This window comes from Neomonachus schauinslandi, chromosome 8, assembly GCF_002201575.2.
Source record: "Neomonachus schauinslandi chromosome 8, ASM220157v2, whole genome shotgun sequence".
Classification (NCBI taxonomy): Eukaryota; Metazoa; Chordata; class Mammalia; order Carnivora; family Phocidae; genus Neomonachus; species Neomonachus schauinslandi.
Window position 1 is genome coordinate 23,691,413 of NC_058410.1, and position 26,582 is coordinate 23,717,994.

Below are 26,582 nucleotides of genomic sequence, written 5' to 3' on the forward strand. Positions count from 1 at the left end.
CCCCCCCCCCCCCCCCCCCCCCCCCCCCCTGGCGCTGGCTGTGGACGCCGACCTCCAGAGCCAGAGCCGGTGCGCGCGCGGGGCGTCGCGGGTTCTCCCTGACTGTGCTGAGTCCAGGCTGCGGACGAAGGAGGTGGAGAAGACCATGGAGGGGATGCCCCTCAGGCTGAAAGAGTTTTGAAGCGTGACTGACATGATCAGGGGTGACACTCAGCAGATACTGGAGACCTAAGTGGACCTTTCTCCGGGTGGTTGGGCACATCCCTCCTTTCTGGAAACTCTCGTGCTTCAGGCCCTGCGGGACCAGGAGACTTTTCCGCAGGTCCTGCGGAGGTGGTCGTGTCTCATGGGGCTCCACCCCTTCACAGTCTGCTCTTGCGGCACCCTGACGGACGTGCTGCCCACATTGCACTGGACCGAGGACTACTTGCCTGTGGACGCCGGGGAGGCGACGCTCCAACCCCCCAGCCGGCAGCTGGCATTGGCGAGTTTCCTGGGCCTCCCATCCGGGACGTCGGAAAGTAAAACTGCCTGGAGCACCTAGGGTTCTTTCTTTTTTTATTGCTGATTGGTTTTCTGAATTGCCTCCCTTGCTTCAAGGGAGAGCACGGGGTTTGGAGAAGCACTTGGAACCCATGTGCGGCAGTGCCTCCGAGATGAGCTGGAGAAGGCATTCTCCCAGCATTTGGCCTTCCTGGTGTTCGAGATGGTGAGGGAGTCAGGTGTGAGGCGCCATGGCTGATGGACGGTGGGGACTAAGATTTCTCTTTCTGAGAGGCTTTGCAAGGGACTCCCGAGGAACTCACTTGGTGCCACCAGGCTGCATGGCTCCAGGTCCACCAGTGTTGGTTGGTTTGTCTGTGAACCCCAGTGCCCAGTGGCTCTGTGAGTCATCTCAATAAAGGCGTCACGGAAAACAACACCAAAACAAACAAAGAAACCAAACCTAAACAAACACAAGTCACCTTACAAGAGGTGGCACAAGGAAAGGACATCCTAACAGCAAACATTTCATGAGGTTCAGATGGAAGCTGAACATTTTGTGATTTATCCTCGGATTTCATGCAATGCAGCCACTGGAATCTTTTGGCCAGATTCAAGGTAAGAGAAAATTGAGATACGAAGAATTCATCGCTACTTTAATTTACCCCTTTCCAAAGAAGACGAATAATTAGATTACTAATTATTGATTAGATTAGATTAGAAATGATTATAAATCTCTTACATGTAAAAAAATGTTTTGATTAGCTTATAGAAAATAACAAGGTGCATATATAACTTTAAAATAAGAGAACTCAAGAATTTTGAGGAAAGAAAACAAAACTTCTCTTGCTTTAAGTATTCTGGACCTTTATGAAAGCTTCACACATTTGCTGAGGCAGTAACTCAACAAAAGACAGTTTAGTTGTGAATTATCTCAATGACCCTTGGTTGTTAAATCCAAAAATAAAGAGTAAGGGAATGTGAAGTAAACTTAGGCTGATAAATGGCAGGTGAAAATGTAAATGATAATTCTCTATCCAATGCAATAATTACAATTATTTAAGACTTAGTGAGATATGGTATATATATCCTAATATATGTGAATCCTTGAAAAACTTAAATGGGTTCAATTTTTTAAGAAGTCAGGTGTGTTGTGATTGGGTAAACTTGTGAAAAATGTTGCAAGCATAATAGTGTAATCTACAGAAGACGTATTTGTTTTCTTATGGAAAGATGATTAATATTTTTTAAATTTCCCAGGTTTGTTTTTTGGTCAGGTTTTTTCGGTAGTGGTGTTTGTGTTTTCACGAATGGTTTAACGGCATGAAAGTGTAAAAAGTATGTATGTAGGTAAATGATAGTAATTGATGTCTTCTAAAACAGTATGCACTTATGGACTTCAGGTATTGTTGAACATTATCTAAACTTAGTTTTTCCACTTAAAATATCTAAGCAAAATATTATTGAAGAACTCATAATATCAGTAGTAATTTGTATTTTTTTGTGTGATAAAAACCGGATTAAATTAGATTAAATTAAATGCCTAGAACAGTACCTAGAAAATCTAGGTGGCTTTGGGTTTGACAATGAGTCATGAATCAGAAACATGAATCAGAAATATAAAAATGGTAAAATACGGTTAAATAGACTTTATTCAAGAATGTTAAAATTTGTGCTCTGCTAAAGATGCTGTTAAGGGAATCAAAAGACAAATCAGGCTGGAAGAAAATATTTATAAACCACATATCTGATAAAGGACTTGTAGCCAAAATAAAAAGAGAACTCTTAAAACTCAACAGTTAAAGAAATAAAAAACAATTGAGAATGGAAAAATATCTGAACAGATATCCCATTAAAGAAGATATACAGAGATGGCAGATACACATGTGAAAAGATGTTCACTTTTTGTCCCTCAGGAATTACGAATTAAAACAATGAGAAATTACTTATTACAAACTTTTTACAATGGCTAGAATCCTCGCCCTACACCCCTCCCAAACGACAATATGAAGTGCTGGCAAGAGGAATTTAGGAGCTTCAATTAGTAATGAGTTTTAAACAGATACTGGGGTGGAGTACTAAATTATTAAAAATTAACAAGAGTTGTTTATAAAGCTTTGTCAGCTCTAAATTCCTATTTCTCGTGACAAGGATGGCTCTTTACCTCCTGATACAAAGGGGTACCTTTCACATGGGAGATTTATTTCCTGCTTTCAGGGGAACAGAGGAGGTTCTTAGTGTCCACCTTGTACAGGCTGTCTCTTAAGTAATTTTTATTTAAAATAGTATGCCAAAGTGGCATATTTTGGGGCAGCCTGCCCCTGGCCCTACAGTGGTCTCCCGGATGGAACTGTAGAGCTGCTAAGAGGACATTAGATGAAAACTAAGAAATCTGAATAAATTACAGACTTTAGTTAATAATAATATATCAGTGTTGTTTCATTAATTATAACACATATACCATATGTATATTAGTAGCATATAAGATGCTACTAATAGGGGATACGGGGTGTGGAGTGTTTGAGTATCCTCTGTAATGTCTTAATTTCTCTCTAAATCTAAAACTTTTCTCAAAATTAAAGTATTTTAAAAAATCTTATAAAAAATAACATGTATGGTTATGGAAGGACTGCCTTACTGGAGGATGGACATGGTGATTTGCTGAGGTGCTGGTGAATGACAGTTCTCTGTTTACCTCCACAGTTTTATAGTTTTTCTGTAGTTTTCTGTATAGTTTTTATGGGAACAAAAATTGGTTATACTGGTTAACTATAGTAGATATAATTTCCAAATATGAGAAGGTATATAGTTTGTTGTAAAAACTTGTAGGAAATTTGTTTGCAAGTAACAAGTTTATAAAAAATAATTAAAGTGTATTAAATGTTGATAAAGTTAGGTAGTTGGGTCAAATTTTATAGATTAATCCATAGTATGGAAAATGGCTTGTGACCTGTTTAATGCAAAATGTTACATGGATTGTATGCAAAGAAAAAAATAAGATTATTTTCTTTCTGTTAAGATGACCTATTTTTTGATTTTATATACTGTTCATTACATGGAAATGCAAAAAATGATATTCCATGATCAGATAGACGAGGTTCCTTATGTCACCAAAATGCTCTCACTTGAAAGCCTGTTTTTATGTATCTCTTTTTTTGATTCTTTTCAGTCATTAATAGAAGTTTTTATAAAAGCCAAAGCTCCTAATATATAGTTATTATTACTTGTTTTGTTCACTTTAAATATCATCACTCTAAACCAAAACTGAAACAATTTCTTAGTTTTAGATATGTGAGACTATGACTTGTATCTTATAAGTCTTTTTGACTTAAATTCAAATTTAAGAACTCAAATTCAGGAAAAGAAAACTTAGATTTCTTCACCCATACTGCCTTTGAGATTTCCCTGGTAGCTAATTGACTGTCACCAAGACTTTTTTCCTCTTACCTTATAAAAAAAAAAAAAAATAAAAAAAAAAAAAAAAAAAAAAAGAAAAAGAGATGCAAAAAATGTATGTATACCAGGCATTTTCTCTATTTTTAATTAACTTAAAATATACAAAGAGCTCTCCTAGTTATAAAGTCTTCACTCTGGAAAGTATTGACAAATCAAAAGGAGAAACTCAAACAGGGTCCCTAGGTTAAGTAGATACCAGGGGTATGTTAAAAGTATTTCAGCAGTTGTGTCCTTTCTAGGATGGATAAAAGCACAATCATGTTCATGTAGAATGACTGTCAATAACTGTCATGAAATTGATTTATAAATTTATTTTGTAATCGCTTGTCCATTCCTGACAAGCACCACAGACATGTTATGAGATGAATTAGAAGTCTCTGGAGATTTGTCAGTGTCTCACTGTTAATACTTTCTTACTCTCAGGGTTTTCATTGACTTAATCTTTAAAAGCTGATCATTATCTCAATAGAGGATTCTAGTTTTCTTTCTGAAATTTTAGTATATTATAATAAATTAAACAGAATCTTTCAGTTTCATATTGACAGATGGTTTCTGTTCTTCTCTTATACTTGTCTATAGGCCCTCGAGTAAGTATACTGGAAGAAATTTCAGAAAATAATAGTCTCAATAATGGGTGCTTGCCACTGGGTATTTTTATCTGGCATTTCAGGCAGTAGACACATTGGCTGGTTTTTAAGTTTGAGCTGATATTGTCACTATAAAGAAATCCTTTTCATTATGTGGAACTGGGTCAGGATTTCCAAGACCCTTTTAATCTAGTAGCTGATGACTTCGTGAATGTAGACTCTTAACTGCACCATGATAATCAGAACAAGAACAATTAATTTCCTAGGACTGAATAAAACAGATTTATTGTGGTCAAAGTTCTATTTTCTAATGGACATAAGTGAAATAACCCTTTCTTTTCTTCTTTAGCTGGAACTAAACATCAATTTCGCAGGCTATATTTGTATAAACTATAATGAAACACTGTCTCGTTTCTTATTCAGGTTGACCCTGTACAAATTCAGAAAATACAGCATATAAAAATTTTAAGTATGAGCTAATGAATCAATAGGAAAACTTAATAATGAATCTGCAGAGAGTGGAAATATAGGTAACTAGATAAATAGAATTGCCTAACCTACAAAATTACTCAGAACTATAGTTAAGTATAAACAAAGTACTCTTATGAGAGGTACCCTTACTATTATTCATAACCATGTGGTTATTTAGAAAGTTCATTAAGAATCTATGTTTCAGACAAAGACTATACTTCATTTGTGGATTCGATACATAAATGTCTTCTCAGAAAACTAGCTTAGTATATAGTCTATAGCTAATGAAAACCTATACTTACAGGTCATAACAAATGTTTCTTCTTCATGGGTCAATTACATTCAAACATGTATTGATTTTAAAAATAAATAAAAGGATATCCCTAGATTTATTGTGCCTTCAGGCAGACCTGGGAGAGATCAATCATATCATTCTGTTTCTAGTCTCGGAGTAGTCACTATGAGCTTCTAAGGACCATAAAAACTATTTCTAGCATATAAATGTGATTGAATTCTGATTTGGTCAACACAACTTTAGAGTATCTCCCTACAGACATTAACTCTCAAGCCCTGGTATTGACAAGTATACTTTTCTAGTTTTGTTAACCATGACACAAAGTTTTTATGTATTAATCATTGTGTCTTGTGGCATCTATGTAAAAGAAAGAGCAAGAAACACAAAACATAAAATGAATGATATTGAAACAGGAAATTACTGAATACAATTATGTGGTCAAATTGTGCCTTAAAGGTGGCACTTACCTTCAAGGAAGGAATGATAACAGCAAATGACACAGTGCCTTGTCACCCTAATTGGTAAGCAGGGAAATAATATCTCCCTGTCAAAAGTAAAAGAAAATAATAAAAATTTTAAATACCACTTTGAAACTTGAGACAAATAATAAAAACAGCAACTAAACAAACAAAATCAGGGATTTGTTATCCCTGGAAAAATAAAAGAGGTATACTATATCTGTACCATCAGATGGTCAAATTGGTCTTATATTTTCTGAAACAGTGACTTAACTCCCTAATACTTCCTTTCCCCATTACTCTACCAGGCTCTTCCCTACTCATGTGAAATCTTCCCTGAACTCCAAAAAGATTGGTGGCTTCTCTTTAAAGCTCTCAGTATATCTTGTGCACACCTTTGTTAATATGATTAGCATTTTGATGTGAACTCTTGACTTCTCTGTTTCCCATCATTAGATTATAAACTTGAGGATTAAATCTTCCTGTTATGTGTCCTGTTATGTGTCCCCAGTGAATGGCATAAAAGGCTCTCATTAAGTATTTAATTGAATTATCTGTTGGTAGATTTGTAAAAATAATTTATTAATTTTTTTCTTCTAAGCTTGTCTTTATTAATATAAGGCATATGATGGCTCACTGTCACATTCTGAGAAGACTTCCTATTCATAGTGTTTTTAAATATTCTTTCCTCCAACTTTCTTTAGACAATGAAAGTGTTTTAAAATAAAGCTATTGACAGGATAGACTCCGTGACAGATAATAAATTATTACTTTTTGTCCACTTGAAAACATAATTGCCTGATAAAACATAACTGTTTACCAAGCAAGGATGGAAATTTCTATATAATCCTGGTTATATTTCTCAGATGATAAGAACACTAGAATTTTATTTGACTTAATTTGCTTAGGCTTGAATACATTTAATTATACATCTGTGGCTTAATTATCATCAGGAATTTAAAGAACTTGTATTGTCATGCAACAACAGCATAATTGAGAAATGGATGCTAGAATACCCTAGAATATCTTCACTGGGCAGATTCCAGGATTTGCACTTAAAAACGGCACAGATTGGATTAAAGAACCACAAAAAGAAATGCTTCATTTGACTGCTGAGAAGTAATTCTCTTCTAAAGCCCGTGCTGCAAAGCAGTGCTACTTAAAGTGTGGCAAAATAATTTTCAGTGCACTTGACAACAGTGAGTTACTTATGAAATTCCCGAAGGAAAGATTTGAGAAACTTAAATGAATGCATATGTCCAAGTCCCTGTAAGCTAAATGACGTTTGATGGCCTAGTTAAATCTTATTTACCTAGTGTGTAAAGTATAGATGCTGAACAGTCATAGATGAGTATACTAAGAGCCAGAGACAGTGAGTGTCAGCTTGTTTTTCACTCTTCTGATACATAATACCTCACTGGATGGTCTCTAAACTCTGGTATTTGCTATGCATGTGTCATTTCTTCTACCTGAACTGACTCCTCCTCCCATTCTGTTTCAGTCATACCTTTTGATGCACCAATACCAATTCACAAACTGTGCATCCTCAAGTTTTTAGCTCAAACATTGGTAACTCAGGTGTCAAACAAGCATATAATCCATATTCTACTGCAAGATTTTTGCACATTTTAAGGGATTTATCTTCTCCTCCTGGGGGGATCTCAGTTTCACTTGCCTTTTATTTCCAGGATCTGTTTCTTTCAGCCCCAAACTGACCCATATTTGCCTTTTTCTTGATTTACACACACATCTTCATACTGATTATTAGACATCCCTCTCCTTCAAAACATCTTTTCATTTTTTATGTATGAGCACTTCAGTCTGTTGATACACAGCCTGACATTTTTGCTTATTCCTGCCACTTGCCAGCAATTACAGAGATACTACTCTCTCCTAATTATGTGCAAATCTAGTGACTAATTCCAGACTCACCTGTAGACTCTTTTCCAACACTGCTATTGGATTTACCAAACCATGCACTCTTTTCTCCATGTCTCACCTTTTCACATACCCCATGAGTATTTAAGAGATGATGAGATCAACACAAAATTTGATTCCCCAATGAAACATTATTTCGACTCCCCTCCACACTCTTGCCCCATACTTAAAATTCAGCAGTAACTGTGGTAGGTACAGATGTTTAAAGTATTTATATGTTTTCACACTGCGAAATATTTCTACTGTGAAATCTTTTAAGATTCTCCCTGGGAGACTTAGGTGAATGTTTTTCAAACTTTATGGAAAGGAAAAGGTGTAATTTCTTTTCCAAATAAAACATTCCGCAGATTTCCGGGATGCAAAAGCAAAGCAAAGATGTACTGATTGCTGTGAGGGTTAATGGGGCCCACAGCCCTACCTTGTTCTGTTACTCTTGTCCGTAGCCTTTTCAGCAGCCCCTGAGGCAGGATCTTGAAGGACCCAAGTGCCCCTTGGCATTATTTCTAGGAATTATTATTATTATTATTTCTCATTATTATTATTATTTCTAGGAATCCTGTATGTGCTTGTGTTTTAATGTTCATTATGTTGCATTGTCATTGTTTTGCTTTTGGTGTTCTCACCAAAACTGACATTCTTGTATTTTCATTACCCGGCAAGGAGGAAGTGTTTCATTCATGATGCATCTCCAGCAACATGAATAGTGCCTGTCATACAATAGAAATAAAAAAAAAAAACCAAACACTAGTTTAATATACACAAATAAGTTTATAAATTACAGGGTTTTTTTAAAAAAGATTTTATTTATTTATGATTGAGAGGGAGAACAGGGGTTGGGAAGAAGCAGAGGGAGAGGGACAAGCAGACTCTGTGCTGAGTGCAGAGCCCGACACAGGGCTCAATCTCAGGACTCAGACTATGACCAGAGCTGAAACCCAGGAGTCAGACGCTTAACCAACTGAGCCACCCAGGTGCCCCTAAATTACAGGTTTTCATAAAAGCCATTTGTGGAATAAAAACTGAGTATGATTCCTTACAATAAGCCTCCTTGACTATATACAGATCAGAGTGCAGAGCACCAAGTTACTGGTATCTTATTTGCATTTAGTTTTAGTCTCCCCATTTACAAATTAGCCTCTAGAAAAATACGGTAGCATTAGAAATCTAACAGTGCTTTTAGGTTCTTCTATTTTAAGGGCTTTTATATATTACTTCAGTGATTCATTTTATAATACTGAGGCTGAATGAAATCTTGCACAGCTGGGAAATAATTTTCCCTTTTACATGTTCTGTGAACATCTGTCCAGCTTACGTTTTACTAAAAAAAAACTTCCATGAATGTTTATCTGGGTTCCACAGATAGTACTTTGGAAAATGCCAGTGCAAAAACAAGTGTTTAATAAAATAATGGATTCTGGACTGTTGAAATTTAAGTGTTGAAGAAAAATGCTGAAGAGATTGTAACTATTACCATAACTCATTGGTAATGACATCGGTTGAAATGAGCTATAAACTCTTTGTACATTTAATTTCCTTTTATGAAAATAGGCCCTAAGAAAAGAATCATAGAACAAAAATAATGAGGCCAATCATATATTCCATTTCCCTGTGTCATCAGTCCATCTGTAGCTGTCAGTCTGTACGAGGGTGTTTTTACTCTTTGACAGACTTGACTCTGCTGCTTTTTCAAGGTGAATCGTGATCCATATATAAAAAGGATCACGTTTTCACATCACCATGCGTGTAGAAGGCTTCACTTGGATTAAAAATACACTGAGCAGACCATATCTATTTTCAAATCTGTTCTCATCTTTGATGCTGCCAGTTGCAAATTCATGGGATTACAGCAACTCTGATGTGGATAAGACACTTGATCGCTAATCATTTATTAGAATAATTAGAACCAGTCCATGACAAAACTAAAGAGTTAGCAAAGCTTGTGAATGGCTTCCTGACCTCCTCCTTCTAGACCCTTTCACCCTTTTCTTCAGAGATGCTGTCATTGACTTTCTTGGGCCTTTTTTTTTTTTTTTTTTCCATTTTACACTTTGATGATTTAGAGAAGGGAAATGATCTGGACATTGTGCAATAACAACCATTAGGGCTAAAAATCTCCCTCAAGAAAAATGACCTCCTCATTTCAGTCTTCCAAGTTGCTTCTCCTCTTCTCACACTGTAAAAGCATAACGTGCATTCATTTGAAATACAGAAGCTTTTAATTCTTTTTGGTTAAATGTATTGAAGGTATTTGTGTGTGTTTTGCTCAATTGAATGATTTATATCTATATCCACATTCATTCTCCCTTTTTCTTTTACATATTACCTTTCTATTCATCAAGGAATTATTTGGCTCAAGGTGTAAGGTAGAGATTTAATTAGATTTATCTCCTTCCTCTTATGACCAAATTAGCTCATCACCTCAAAATCATTCTTAATTGTTACCCTCTCTTTCCCTCTGCTCCTCCCCCCTGCTGTGCTCTCTCTCTTTCTAAAGTAAATAAGTAAATCTTTAAAAAGAAAAAAGAAGGGGTGCCTGGGTGGCTCAGTCAGTTGAGTATCAGACTCTTGGTTTCAGCTTAGGTCGTGACCTCAGGGTCCTGGGATGCAGCAGAGAATCTGCTTCCAACCACCCCTGCTCCCCCATCCCTACCCCAGCCTGTGCACTCTCTCTCTAAAATAAACCTTTAAAAAAACCCAACAGCATTGTTAATTGATTTTCTTAGCTACCTGTTCCTACATTCAAAATGAAATTGGCTTCATTTTAAGTGTGATGTTACTAAATATTCATCTGAAAATTTAGGGAAAATCCATATATCTCTCAAATATCTCCCCACTGCTTCTCCAAATATCTAGGAGGCAGTGGGGAGAATTAATTACTGCAGTAACTTTCTGCATGCAAGCCACATTATGTAGGGTATCTGGGTTAACTCCAAGTGTGCTTGGTCAGTTTGGTTTAAATAACATTCTGAAGGATAATACCGATTTGTATAACTAGTTTAACCTTTTACCTTTAATTGTCATTTAAGTAGTTTTGAATATTTTGTAGTTATAAACAATGATATGTGTCATTTCAAATATATCTCTAGGGTAGAAGTAGAGTAGAAATGGAATTGCCAGATCATAGATATATTATTTTAAATATTTATAGATTATTGCCAACTTGCACTCTGTAGAGGTTATGCTAATTTAATCTTTCACTGACATCTGAGAATAATTGGCAGATACGTTATCAACATATTTTTAATTTTGATAGGTACAGTGACATCTCTTTCCATTTCTCTCATTTTGAATATTGTTTAGTATTTTTTCAGTATTTTTCAGAGCCATTTGAAATTTCTTTGTCTCTGTAAATAGTATTTATGTCTTATTCATATTTCTGTTTATTCTTTTTAATGTAGATTTATCTTAGTTCTTTATATATTTAGGGAATTATTCCCTTGTCATATTAATTACAAGCTGTTTCCATAATTTTCTGTTTATCTTTTGTTCATGGATTTTTTTTGAAATGTGTATTTCATTATGGTAAAATTTATGAATATTTCATATTTCATGGTTCCATGTCATATTCTTCATTCTGAGCTTACATTTTTAAAGTTCTCATCTTTATTCTAGCATTTTAATAAAACTTGTATAAATTTCTTTGATCCGCTTGGAATTTATTTTTGATTAAAGAATATGGTATGTATCCAATTATTTCTAGATGTCTTTCTACCTCAATGAATGCTATGAACTAAATAATCTATTTTTACCATTGAAATTTGATGTGATCTTTATTATGTATTCATTCCTAATATATATTTGAGATTATTCCCAGTTTTCTCTTCTGCCTCATTCCTCTGTATACCCTGCTTAAATAAATATAGAAATACATATTGTATTTATACATAGGGAGGACATCTTTTTCCTTGCTGTTATCTTATCAACTTTGGATATCATCTCTCTCTCTCTCTTTTTTTTAAAGATTTATTTATTTTAGAGAGAGAGAGTGCATGTGCACATGAGCAGGGGGAGGGGCAGAGGGAGAGAGAGAATCTCAAGCAGACTCCACGCTAAGTGCAAAGCTGGACATGGGGCTCAGTCTCACAACCTTGAGATCACAACCTGAGCCCAAACCAAGAGTCAGACACTTAACTAGCTGTACCACCCAGGCGCCCCTAGGTATTTTCTCTTGATTCCCCACTTTTTAGTAGTGTCACCTTTTCTTTTTACCTCTGCTTTCCCTCTCCCCTTCCCAATCTGTGTCAGTTCTAGTGAACGATCAAATGTTATGCTGAGGTATTCCTTTCTAGATTCAACATCTTGATCGCTACATCACCTAAAGTAGAGTGTTTATTAATTCAAGATTTAATCATTTCTCCCTTTTTATATAACACCATTTGCATGACATAGTTGTTTCCTTTCTAATTGAAACTTTATTTATTTATTTTTTGACTTTTAAAATATTTATTTTTTGAACAGCTTTATTGAGATAGAATTTATTTTTATTTTAAAAATTTTGGGAAACACTACTTTTATAAACAGTGTTTTTTTTTTTTTCCTTGTAGAAATGAATTGCTCTCATTTTTACAGAAAGAAGAAACATTACCACTTATATATTCTAGCTTTTTTTTTTTTTAAGGTTTTATTTATTTGAGAGAGAGGGAGAGTGAAAGAGAGAGCACAAGCAGGGAGAGCAGCAGGCAGAGGGAGAAGCAGGCTCCCTGCTGAGCTGGGAGCCTGACATGGGACTCCATCCCAGGACCCTAGGATCATGACCTGAGCTGAAGGCAGACGCTTAACTGACTGAGCCACTCAGGCACCCTAGCTTCTTCATTTTTATCTACTGAATAAAACCTATATAATTCTTCTTGGGGGGCATTCATCTTGAAGCTCCCAGTGACTTCCTGTTTTAATGTGAACCCATTGCATTTAAGACCAATTGCCCATTTTTGTAATGGAATTTCTGGGAAATTTAAATTTTCCTCTTTATTAGTACTCCTGTTTTTTTCAGTAATATCCTCACTGGGATGCCTGGGTGATTCAGTTAAGCGTCTGTCTGCCTTCAGCTCAGGTCCTGATCCCAGGGTCTTGGGATTGAGACCCACATTGGGCTCCTTGCTCAACGGGAGCCTGCTTCTCCCTCTGTCTGCCATTCCCCCTGCTTGTGCATATTCTCTTTCTCTCTGACAAATAAATATCCTTACTAGTTTTCTCTAAACGGTTGTGTTTGAAACCAACTTAAGCCAATTTTTCTTGGTAATTCTCTTACAGTATTGCTATCAGATTATATTGAAAATAAAAGCATTTATTAAGAAGTACTTATTAATAAGATGGCACTGAACAATTGGTATTGTTTTTCTGTGAGTTTGATATAAATTTCTGTTCTTTTTTTTAAGATTTTATATATTAGCACGCACACATGAGTGGGGGGAGAGGCAGAGGGACACGGAGACTCCCCGCTCAGTGGGGAGCCTGATGCAGGGCTCAATCCTAGGACCTTAAGATCATTACCTGAGTCAAAGTCAGTTGCTGAATTGGCTGAGCCACCCAGGCACCCCTAAGTCTCTGTTCTTTTAAGTGCAGTGACCACTAACTTGAATTTAAGGGAGATTGGATAACAGTCCAGAGGCAAAATGCTCTAATCCTTAAAATTGGCATGAGTCAACCAGAAAAACCTTCAAAGTGAGATTTGCTCAGGAATCAAGTTTGGGACACCGTTCTTAATGGTAGAAGCTACAGGTCTCACTGTCTTTGATGTATTTACCCAATCAATACACATATCTTGAGTATACTACTTTTATCAGCAAGAGCCAGTTTTTTAATATAGACATTATTTTGGGGACCAGTTTTAGGTTCACAGAAAAGTCAAAGTATAAAGAGGTTCCATATACCCCTGTCTCCACAAATGCACGGCCTCTCCCAGTATAAATCCAGAGCAGTACATTTGTTACAGTTGATGAATCTACATCAACACACCATTATCACCTAAAGATAATAGTGCACATTAGGATTCGCTCTTGGTGTTGTCTTTTCTATAGATTTTGATAAATGTAAAATGACATGTGTCCGCCATTATAGTATCATACAGAATAATTTCACTCCCCTAATAATAACTTCACTCCTAATCCCCTAATCATTTCGCTCTTCTGTGCTCTGCCTCATAATCCTTGCCTGCGTTCTTATCCCTGACAACTACTGATCTTTTTGCTGTCTCCAGAGTTTTGCCTTTTCCTGAAGGTTATATAGTTGGAATCATATAGTATGTAGCTTTTCCAAAATGGTTTCTTTCAATTAGTAATATGCATTTAAGCTTCCTCCATTTCTTCTCTTGATAGCTCATTACTTTCTAGTGCAGAATAATATTCCATTGTCTGGATATACCACAGTTTATTCACCTACTGAAGGATGTCTTGATTGCTTCCAAATTTTGGCAATTATGAATAAAATGGCTGCAAACATCTTTGTTCAGGTTTTTGTGTGGACATAAATTTTTAACTGTGGGCAAATACCAAAGAGTGCAGTTGGTGTACTGTAAGGTAAGAGAATGTTTGGCTTGTAAGAAACCTCCAAACTGTCTTCTGAAGCAGCTGTTCCATTATGCATTCCTGCCAGTAATGAATGAAGAGTCCCGGTTGCTCCACATCCACACTAGCATTTAGCATTCTAAGTGTTTTGGACTTCAGCCATTCTAACAGATATTTTATTGACTTAATTGGCAATTCTCTAAAGGCATGTGATGTAAAGCATCTTTTCATATGTTTGTATGCCATCTGTATATCTTTGATGAGATGTCTGAGGCCCCTTTTCATTTATTAATTAGGTTGCTTTGTTTTCTTATATTTAAGTTTTACAAGTTCTTTGTGTATTTTGGACAACAGTTTATGAGAATAGTCTTTTGTAAATATTTCCCCCAGTCTGTGGTTTGTATTCTTAGTCTCTTGTGTCTTTTGCACAGCAGACATTTTTAGTTTTAAGGGAGTCTAGGTTATGAATTATTTCCTTCATGAATTGTGCCTTTAGTGTTATATCCAAAAAGACATCACCATACTCTGTTATCTAAGTTTTCTCCTATGTCATCTTCTAGATGTTTTATAATCTTACGTCTATGATTCATTTAGAATTAATTTTATGGAGAATGTAAGGTATGTGTCTTTTTTTTTTTTTTTTTCGCATGTGGATGTCCAGTTGTTACGGATCATTTATTGAAAAAACTATCTTTATCCTTGCTTCATTGTATTATCCTTTGCTCCTTTGTCAAAGATGATTGACTGTATTTATTTGGATTCATATCTGGGTTCTCTTCTGTTTCATTGATATGTTAATATTAAAAATAAAACTGCCAGTTATTTTTACCAGCAAAAGGGTTTATTTGGATATAGCAGAGCATTGCAATCTGGAACAAGCAAGTTGCTTCAAAACCATAGGCAAGTCCAGAGAAGAAGGGGGAGGAACACTCTTTTATAGAGGAAAGGAGGAGTTGGGAGGGACTGTTGTAAACTAAAAGTCCATTGGTGTAAACTGGGAGTTTGAAGTATAGTGACTTATTGGCTGAGCTTTGACTATGTTTCATTGGCTGAGAGAAGGAAAAGTTCTTCCTTCTCTCTCCTTCAGGGATAGTAAAGTAGTATTGACTTGCAAAGTTGCTCTCTTCCTGTTAGGTCTGTAGTTGACAACTAGTGCTGGGCATGAGACTGCATTCTAAATGAGGTTTCCTTTTATTAATTTTCACAGATATATTTATCTTTTCTTCCACCAATGCCAGAGTGTCTTGATTACTGTGGCTTTATAGTAAGTTTTGAAGTTACATAGTATCAGTAGTGTGACTTACCCTCTTTCAATTTTGTGTTGCTATTCTGGGTCTTTGGCTTCCTTGTAAGTTTAGACTAAGTTTGTCAGTATCCATAAAATAACTTCCTAGGATTTTAGTTGGAATTGCATTGAATCTATAGATTAAGTAGGGAACCACTGACATCTTGACAGTATTGAATTTACTATCCATGAACATGGAATATCTGTCCATTTATTTTGTTCTTTGATTTCTCTCATCACAGTTTTGTAGTTTTCCTCATATAGTTCTTGTACATATTTTGTTAGATTTTTACTTAAGTATTTTATTTTTGGAGGTGTTAATGCAAGTGGTGTTATGTTTTTAATTTCAAATTCCACTTGTTCATTGCTGGTGTATAAAAATTGATTGACTTTTCTATATTAACCTTGTATCCTGTATCCTTGATATAATCACAAGGTTCTAGGAATTTTTTTGTTTATTCTTTCAGAATTTCTATAAAGACAATCATGTCATTTGCAAATGAAGTCTTATTTCTTACTTTCCCAGGTGTATGACTCTTATGTCCTTTTTTGATCTTATTGAATTAGCTAGAATTTCCAATATAGTATTGAAAATAAGTGGTGAGAGGGACATCCTAGCTTAATACCTGATCTTGTAAAAAAGTTTCAACTTTCTCACCGTTAAGTTCAATGTTAACTTAGGTTTTTTTTTTTTTTTTTAAGATATTCTTAATTAAGTTGTGGAAATAGTCCTCCATTACTAATGTATTGAGAGTTATTATCATGAATGAGCACTGGATTTCATTAAATGCTTTTTCTGCATCTACTGATATGATCATGTGAATTTTCTTCTTTAGCCTGTTGGTAATTATGGATTTCATTAACAGATTATTGAATGTTAAGTCAGCCTTGCGTAGTGGGGATAAAAACCACCTGGTTATGGTGTATAATTCTTTTTATACATTGTTCAATTTTATTTGCTAATATTTTGTTGAGAACTTTGTATCTGTGTTTATTGGGGATACTGGTCTGTACATGTAATGTCTTTGTCTGATTTTGGTATTAGCTTAATACTGGCCTTGTAGAATGAGTTAGGAAATATTCCCTTTGCTTTTATCTTCTGTAAGAGGTTGTAGAGATTTGGTATGATTTCCTCTTTAAATGTTTGGTAGAAGTAGCCAGTGAACCCATTTCAGCTTAGTGTATTTGAAGGTTATTAATTGGTGATTAAATTTCTTTGACATAGGCCTATGCACATTGTCTCCTTCTTCTTATGTAAGCTTTGGGAGATTGTATATTTCAAAGAATTGATCCATTTCATCTAGGTAATCAAATTTGTAGGAATAGAGTTGTTCATAGTATTCCCTATTGTCCTAATACTCTTGAGATCTGTAGTGATGACCCCTCTTTCATATATGATATTAATAATTTATTCTCAGTTTTCTTAGCCTGGTTAAAGGCTTATCAATTTTATGATCTTTTCAAAACACTAGTTTTTGTTACTTTGCCTTTTTCTATTTCTTGTTTTCAATATTGAATTCTAGTTTCAGTTTTATTATTTCTTTTGCTTTTTTTTAATTTTAATTTGCTCTTTCTCATTTTCTAAGGTGGAAACTTAGATTATTATTTTTAGATCTTTATTCATTTTTAATATATGCATTCAGAGCTCTAAATTTACATCTAAACATTGCTTTTGCTGCATCCCATACATTTTGATAAGTTGTATTCTCATTTTTAGTTTAAAATATTTAAAACATTTAATCTTGAGATTTCTTCTTTGATTCATGTGTTATTTAAAATTGTGCTTTTTAATCTTCATTTATTTAAGGATTCCCCAGCTCTCTTTCTATTATTGACTTCTAGTTTAATTCTTGGGTATATGAATCCATTTTTTACATTCTTTACAAAAATGAAAAACAAGTAAAATAACACCAGAAAATATATTTCTGAAATTTAGTATGATAATCAGGAAATCCTCTGGTATCAATTGAGATATGGAGAGCTGCAGCACTGGAGATAATCAGCTCTGGTTGAGGCATTTCTCATTAAATGTCGTATGACCAATTCAGGGGTTGTCAAAAATTGCACTGGATGGCAGTAACAGACAAGATTTTATTGAAGAGTAAGTAGTAATCTGCAGTAGAGATCAATACTATTGCTATAGGAGAGAGAAATTGGGCTTAACTCTACTGAAACAAAATGTGTGAGGGTTTTTTTTTTTTTAAGATTTTATTTATTTATTTGAGAGAGAGAGAATGAGAGACAGAGAGCATGAGAGGGAAGAGGGTCAGAGGGAGAAGCAGACCCCCCGCTGAGCAGGGAGCCCGATGTGGGACTCGATCCCGGGACTCCAGGATCATGACCTGAGCCGAAGGCAGTCGCTTAACCAACTGAGCCACCCAGGCGCCCTGTGTGAGGGTTTTTAAGGCCTGGGCTGATCTAATGGAAAATGCTGAAGGAGTAAGAGGGGAGGTTGGTCAATGTGATTAAGCCATCCATGTTTGCTTTATAGGCCTATTGAAGATAAGGTTCCTACCCTTCCACAAAGACTGGGATACTGGGTACTAATCCTTCTTGATGACTGCATTTCAAATGCCTGGCTGGTTTAGACATTGATGGGTTTTAAAACTGTCAAGAGGCTGGGCAAAGATTTACATCTCAGAGAGGCAGAGAAAGAATTTATAATTGCAAGTTTTTTTTTTTTAAGATTTATTTATTTATTTATTTATTTGAGAGAGAGAATGAGAGAGCATGAGAGGAAAGAGGGTCAGAGGGAGAAGCAGACCCCCCGCTGAGCAGGGAGCCCGATGTGGGACTCGATCCTGGGACTCCAGGATCATGACCTGAGCCGAAGGCAGTCGCTTAACCAACTGAGCCACCCAGGCGCCCTATAATTGCAAGTTTTTAATAAAAATAAGTGTTCTAAGAAAATGGAGGTCAGGGGCCTGAAGTCAGGAAGAAACCTATCTAAAGTTTAGTCAAGTTAAGGGAATGTTAAGGACATCTTAGGTAGAAACTTCTGATAAATAAAAAGTATATCCCTAAATTGTATACTTTTTATAGCTTATAATATTTATATCCCAATGCTTATGCAGATGTATTTTAAAGTAAGTTACCAATATTAAGTTAGTGCTTGACAGATTTCCTGAGTCTTTCCTTGTCTGAAAATGCCTAATTTTTTGCTTCACATTTGATTGGTAGTTTGGTTTGTAAAGAATTCTAAATTCAAGCTAATCTTCTTGAAAATATGAAGCATTTCCTTTATTTGCTTCTGTCACCCATAATTGCTAATAAAAATCTGATGATAATCTGGTTCCTCTTATTTTTACAGAGCAGGATTTTCATTTATTTGTTTTTATTTGCTTTTTGTTTGCTGTTCAAGATTCATGTTGATGTGGCTGTGTCTTTTAATTATATGTATTCTGCTCAATACTCAAAGGACACTTTCACCCTGAAGAGTCATAGTTCTTGAACATTTTTGATGGTTACCTTTGCTCCATTAAAACAATTATCTTTTTGTGGATATTAGATCTATTTTACGTATTCTTGAGTTTTTTTTTTTTCTCACATTTTCTTTCTGTGTCTTTTTAAAACAATGTATTGGTAATGTCTATGAATTTTTCATCCAAATTAATTAGCCAGCAGTATACTGTTTGTATTTCTTTGTTGCAATATAAATATAAATCATTATATCAGCTAATTAAGTCATCTAATTATATCAGTTAACTTTAATATTCACTAGTTTGCTGAATTATTCTTTTATTTCCTGCAGTCAGGTTTCCTATTCTTCTATTCTAGTTTCTTTTACAAGGTATTTTTTTCTTATCTTTTTCTGATGACCTTATTGTTCCATTTATATTTAATAATAACTGATTTGATATTCATGTTTGTACATTTGTTTTTTCTGAACAGTTTCTCCTGTATGGAAGCTACCTGGGATAGGTGAATGTGGTGGAGCACCTTGATGCAAGGAATGCATGTTATTATGGTCCAAATTGTGTCTCCCCTCCCCACCTTGTTGAAGTCCTAACCCCCAGTACCTCAGAAAGTGACTGTACTCAGAGATGGATTATTTAAAGAGTTAATTAAGTTACAATAAGTTAGTCTGACCCCAATCTGAGTGGTGTCCTTAAAAGAAGAAGAAATTTGGACACTGACATGTGGGAAGACCGTATGAAGACAGAGGGATAAGATGTGTCTACAAATTAGAGGCCTCAGAAGAAATCAACCATGCTGACACCTTGATCTCTGACTTTTATCCTCCAAAACTGTGAGAAAACAAATTTCTGTTGTTTAAATTGCCTGGTCTGTGGTACTTTGTTATGGCAGCTCTAGGAAACTAACACATAAGCCTTTAGGGTTTATGGACAGGCAGCAACTTCTGTTTATGTATCTTAGCAAATCCAGGTTCACAGGATGTTAAGTGTACTTTTCTGTTTGTTCTGGAAATCATTATTCCACTGAGTAGAAATGATACAAGTAACATTTACTAATATAAAAATGCAATACAACTAGAAACACATGACAAAAAAAATCTGCCTGGTTGGAAATAAGAATCACTTTTTAAAATAATTCTTAAAAAAAAAAAATTCTTGAGTCAAAGGAAAAATATAAGCGAAAATTACAGAATTTCTAAAATAAAATATTTACAGAAACTCTTTATATTAATATCCTAATGAGAGAGCTAAAAGAAAAAAAAGGCACTGAATATGCAACTCAAAAAGTTAGGGGGAAAAAAGGAAATGATCAATAGGAAACCAAAAGAAAATGAAATGAAGGAAATAGTAAAAAAAAAAATTTAAATTAATGTATTAGAAACCAAAAAAAGCAGTTAAGTAAATAAATCCAATGTTGTCTTAAAAAATGAACAAAATAGACAATCCAATAACAAATCTAGAGAAAGAAAAAACAGTGAAAGAATAAATACCCAAAATAAGATGTAGGAAGAAGAAAATAATCTCAAAACAGAAAACATTGTAATAATCATGAGGCCACTTTCCCAATTATGTACCAACAAATTTGAAATGGATAGTTTCCGGAAAAATATTCTTTCTCAGAACTGACCACAGGAAAGAGTTTTAAACAACCCAGTTTTTATACAAGAAACAGTATATTATCAGAGCTACCCCCAGGTGGTCACTTGGCCTATATGATGCTTTAAACATCATGGGAATACCAGTTATTTAAACTGCCCTAGTGAACAGAGGAAGTGCAAATTCCTTTTATGCACTCAGACTCCCCACTAATTTCTCTGTGTGTTCTCAGCTTTGTTTCTGCCCTTCTATGATCTATTCTATAATACAGGGTCTTGGGCCCCACAAACCACGGTTTCCAGACACCCATGCAAAATGATCTCTAGTTAGGTTCTGCAGATGGGATGCACTAGTGGATAATTTGATGGAATTTTGCAGGAATGGAGAAGTGATTCTATCTTCCTTTTTTTTTCATGGTGTTTCCGGATGCAAGGACAGTAGCAGCAACAATTGTGTTCAAGGTGGTGAGTGGCAGATACAGCTGCAAACCGTAACAGGAGCCTGGGAATGTCCTCTCTTTATTTCTTCCTTAGGCAATGTGGTTCCCAGCAGCAGTGGCCTAGATATGCATGCTTATGGATTCCATATCTGGCAACTTGACTCTAATATAAAGCTGTTAGGATCCTGACACACAGATCCTGGTTTTGCAGAAAGATTATTGGTTTGCCGAGTGACTGACTTTTAGTATGATGTTACTTCTCTTTTGTTTCTCTAATACTTTCAAATCCTGTAACTGATTATGCATTAAATTTCTTCTGTTTGAGATATGTAGAATTGTTTCTGATTTCAAATAGACTGTAACATGCACAGATAAAATATTAATACTTAAATCCAATATGATTTCACATAAAGGATAACTGAACCATTCTTATTTATGCAAATACTGATGCAGATATCTGAAATAAAATATTAGCCAGTAGAGGAAAAACACATTAAAATTAATAAATAATGACTAAATAAGATTTATTTTAGTAATCCAGAGATGGAACAAAATTAGAAAATCCATTAAATAATTTATATCTTAAATAGATATAAGGAGGAAAAATCATATTACCATGAAAAGTTCTATGCAAAATTAAATACCTTTTCCTAATAAAAACACTCAATAGAAGAGTAATTGATCCAGTGCTTTTCAAATATGAATAATCCATATCTTAAGTAATGGGAAATGCTGGACCAGTTTCTGTTAAATTCAGAGAAAAGGGAAATGAGGCTCATTATTGCTTCAGTTTTTAATATTGTGTTGAAGATATTAAAAATATAATCAGATAAAAGAAAATTATTAGAGGCAAGAAAGCTAGAAAAAAGTAAAACTCTTTGCAGATGATGTGATAGTTTACCTGGAAAACCACAGAAAATCAAAGAAAAGGAGAGGGTGGTGGAGAGAGAGGGGAGGGTAGGAGTGAGGGAGAGAGAGAGATGAAATTGAGTAAGTACCAATAAAAAACAAATATTTTAAAATCAATGGTCCGGGGGGGTGCCTGGGTGGCTCAGATGGTTAAGCGTCTGCCTTCGGCTTAGGTCATGATCCCAGGGTCCTGGGATCGAGCCCCGCATCGGGCTCCCTGCTCTGCAGGAAGCCTGCTTCTCCCTCCTCCACTCCCCCTGCTTGTGTTCCCTCTCTCGCTGTGTCTCTCTCTGTCATATAAAAAAATAAAAAAATAAAAAAATAAAATCAGTGGTCCTTTGATGGTTAATTTTATATGTCAGCTTACCTGGGCCACAGTACCCAGATATTTGGGCAAACATTATATGTTTTGAGGAAGTTATTTTTTGATGACGTTAGCATTTAAATCAGTATATTTCGAGTAAGGCAGATTACCCTCTATAATATAGGTGAACCTCATCCAATCAGTTGAATACCTTAATAGAGAAAAGTCTAATCTTCCCTGAGGAAGAGGGAATTCTGCACAGACTGTCTTCTGATTCAAGCTGCAACATCAGTTCTTCCCTGGGTCTTCAGGCTTCCTGTCCATCCAGCATATTTTGGATTTGTCAGCCTCCATAATCGGTTCCTTAAAATCTCTCTCTCTGTACATATATATCATTGGTTCTGTTTCTCATGAGAACCCTAACACAGTCTTCATATATAAAACCAGTACCCAGTTAGAAGGTGTAATTTATGGGAGGACCTGTTAAAATAAAAAAGGAGTATTCCTATGAATATACTTAACAAGAAAGTTACAAAACCTAAATGAGGAAAACTATAAAACACTCATGAAGGACACAGAAGTGGTCTTAAACAAAAAGAAAGTCCATGTAGTAGGATAAGGTGATTGAATATAACAGAGATATTAATTTGCTGCAAGTCATTATAATTTAATGCAGTCCTAATAAAAATAATCAGCTTTTTTTGGGGGGGGGTGGTTAGGGGATTATGGGACAGATAAATTGATTCTAAAGTTCATGTGGAAAAACAAATATCACTAATAATGAAATTTCTTTAAAGAACAATGTTGAAGGATTGAAAGAGGGGTTAATCAAATCAACTATTATAATTAGTAAACTACCATCTATAATTAAAAGAGCAGTATTAGCATGTGAACGAACAGACCAATAAATAGGGTAAAAATCCCCAAATAGATAATGGTAGGTATAAAAATATAGTATATCATAAAGACCTCTCAAATCACTGGGTAAATTATGGACTTCGTCATAAATCATGTTAAGAATTTTTTTTTTTTAGATTTATTTATTTATTTGATAGCACAAGCACTCACAAGCAGGGAGAGGAGCAGAGGGAGAGGAAGAAGCAGACACTCCGCTGAGCAGGGAGCCCCATGCAGTGCTGGATCCCAGGACCCCAGGATCATGACCTGAGCTGAAGGCAGATGCTTAACCAGCTGAGCCACCCAGGTGCATCCATCTTAAGAATTCTTGACAGCCATTTTAAAATCACATTGAAACTGTATTCCTCAAAATGTAGCAGGATGAATGTCAAATAAATTAGAATTATAACTCTAAAGATGGAAAACATAAGTCTATACTAGAAGAAAACATAAGTATTACAACTCTGAAGATGGAAAACATAAGTATTAGTGAATGTCTATGTAATTCTGAAACATGAAAATTTGCTCTACATGTAATGACAAAATATAAATTTAAACTAAAACTCTAAAATACAGAGGTTTGACAACAAGCTATGTGGCTGAAGTTTTGGAGAGGCAAGAGTGTCACACAATTCTCTGAGGAGTATAAAATGTTTCCATTGCTATGGAAGAAATTAGCAATATTTAACAAAGTTACTTATGCATTTCATTGTTACCCAGCACTCCAACTTCCAGGAACCTACCCTGAAGATAAACCTCTATAAATACAAAACAACATATGTGCAAGAATATTCACCATGCATTATTTGTAACACCTAAAAATTGAAAAAAATTCATGTCACCTGAACAGGATATGTTTAAATAAGAATGAAGTCTCGTGCACTGTGAAAAAGTAAATAAAGTATTTACAGAAGTTAAAAATTAAAAATAAAAATAGCCTGGAATGATAAACCAAAGTTTAATAAAATTGAGTAGCATATAGGGAATAATGTGAAACTCATGGTGGGATTTCAGCAAGAAGCAAGTTTCTATTAATATCTGTGGTGGATACCATTGTATCCTAAACAAACCCTCCTCTCTATAACTGTAGCTAGCCCACTTCTCCCTGATAAAGAAAAGCAGTCCTCTCTCCGCTGCATTCTTGCTGAAGACCACTGGCAAGACAACACAAGATTTCTTCAGGATCTACTCCCACCACTCCTCATAGCCATTAGACCAATAACTAGGTTTAAGTCACAATATAATCAAGCCAGGAAAGTGCTGCATTGGATATGAGAGGAAAGAAAATAGGAGTACCTTCTAACAAAACCACCAATTATATCTCCTTTTCTTTTAATGCAGCCGATGATCTGCTACTAAGTGCTTTTAAAAACCAGATACCTAATCCAATGAGGCCTTGTGACTCTGGCCTGATGTGTCCATTTTTGGAGTGGGTCAGTTTATACTCCATGATGAATAAGGTGGAAAGGGTCTAACAGGCTTTTCTCAGGAAATGGGATTGGTATTTTCAGGAACACAGCTAGCATGGCAATATCAGCAGTTTGGATTTACATAAATAAGTGGCAGCCTTCCTTGTGGGGAATCCTTATCCCCCTCTTCACTGCCTAAAGCAAAACTGTTGGTTCATGAGACCATTGATTCGTAGAGGTTCCCATGCATACATGGGCATGTTTCATTTTTGGTTTGGTTAAGGTGAAAGTAAATGGTGCCCAGTGGGTGACAGGAGCCAGCTCCAGTGACAACTGTGGAAGGCTGCCTAGTAAGAGCTAGGCACTGCCTCAGATAATGCTCTCTAGGGACAGGTTTATATTTTTACTGATTCTTGGGCTGTTGACTATGGCTTAGCCATCTGGTCTGCCACTTACTTCAAAGATTACAGACTACTAGATTAAAGATACCCCTACTGAGACTTGAGAACTGTGGAAACAAGTTCTAACTTCTGTCCAACAGCCTGAGTCACTCATGTTGATGCCCATGGTAAGAGCCTCTTCTCTAAGACTTACTCGAATAAAGCTGCTGATCAGGCCTGCATCACCATTGCCATTTGGATTTATCATTGATTGCATCAGACATCTACCAACACAGACAGGCCATATGGTAAAGGACTCTGTATTTCTCATTAAGAAGCTGCATTCCATACTAGATTTGTAACTCCTGCCAGAAGTTGGCCCCTTTGTGTCAGTGAGGGAGGCCGTATTGCATGAGACACTGACTCTGCCTGCTTCTGGAAAATTGACTATATTGGATCTTTGACCTGGTTCAGACTACAGATGGTGCCTCATCACTGTTAATACATTTTTAGGTTGTTTCTGATGAGCTTTTTTCTGGTCACACTGTTATGGTTCATCAAATTTAAATGTTCCATTTTCATCTTAACCATTTGTGGTCTGACATTACTATGCCTTTTGTTAGACCACCCCACAGTGGGCTGATAGTCAATGTATTTCATGGACATTTATATTCTCTATAAGCTGCAGACTTCTGTGCTATTTAGCCCTAGAACTAACTCCTTAAGTATCAAATCAAAAAGATTTCTTTTTTAAATTAACTAATTAATTTATTTTTTGATGTAGTGTTCCATGATTCATTGTTTGTGTATAACACCCAGTGCTCCATTCAGTACATGCCCTCTTTAACACCCATCACCAGGCTAATGCATCCCCCCACCCCCTTCTGCTCTAGAACCCTCAGTTTGTTTCTCAGAGTCCATAGTCTCTCATGGTTCGTCTCCTCCTCCAATTTTCCCCCTTCATTTTTCCCTTCCTACTATCTTCTTCTTTTTTTTAACATATAATGTATTATTTGTTTCGGAGGTACAGGTCTGTGATTCAACAATCTTACACAATTCACAGCGCTCACCATAGCACATACACTCCCCAATGTCTATCACCCAGCTACCCCATCCCTCCCAACCCCCACCACTCTAGCAACCCTCAGTTTGTTTCCTGAGATTAAGAATTCCTCATATCAGTGAGATCATATGATACATGTCTTTCTCTGATTGACTTATTTCACTCAGCATAATACCCTTCAGTTCCATCCACGTTGCTGCAAATGGCAAGATGTCATTCCTTTTGATGGCTGCATAATATTCCATTGCATGTATATACACCACATCTTCTTTATCCATTCATCTGTTGATGGACATCTTGGCTCTTTCCACAGTTTGGCTATTGTGGACATTGCTGCTATAAACATCAAGGTGCATGTACCCCTTCGGATCCCTGCATTTGTATCTTTGGGGTAAATACCCAGTAGTGCAAATGCTGGGTCATAGGGTAGCTCTATTTTCAACTTTTTGAGGAATCTCCATACTGTTTTCCAGAGTGGCTGCCCAAGCTTGCATTCCCACCAACAGTGTAGGAGGGTTCCCCTTTCTCTGCATCCTCACCAACATCTGTCATTTTCTGACTTGTTAATTTTAGCCATTCTGACTGGTGTGAGGTGGTATCTCATTGAGGTTTTGATTTGGATTTCCCTGATGCCGAGCGATGTTGAGCACTTTTTCATGTGTCTGTTGGCCATTTGGATGTCTTCTTTGGAAA

The 26,582-nt window shown here is 35.8% G+C and overlaps 1 pseudogene; it reads left to right on the forward strand.

Moving 5' to 3' along the window:
* The window catches only part of LOC110583218, a 127,509-nt pseudogene that overhangs the window by 1,284 nt on the left and 99,643 nt on the right, over nucleotides 1–26,582 (forward strand).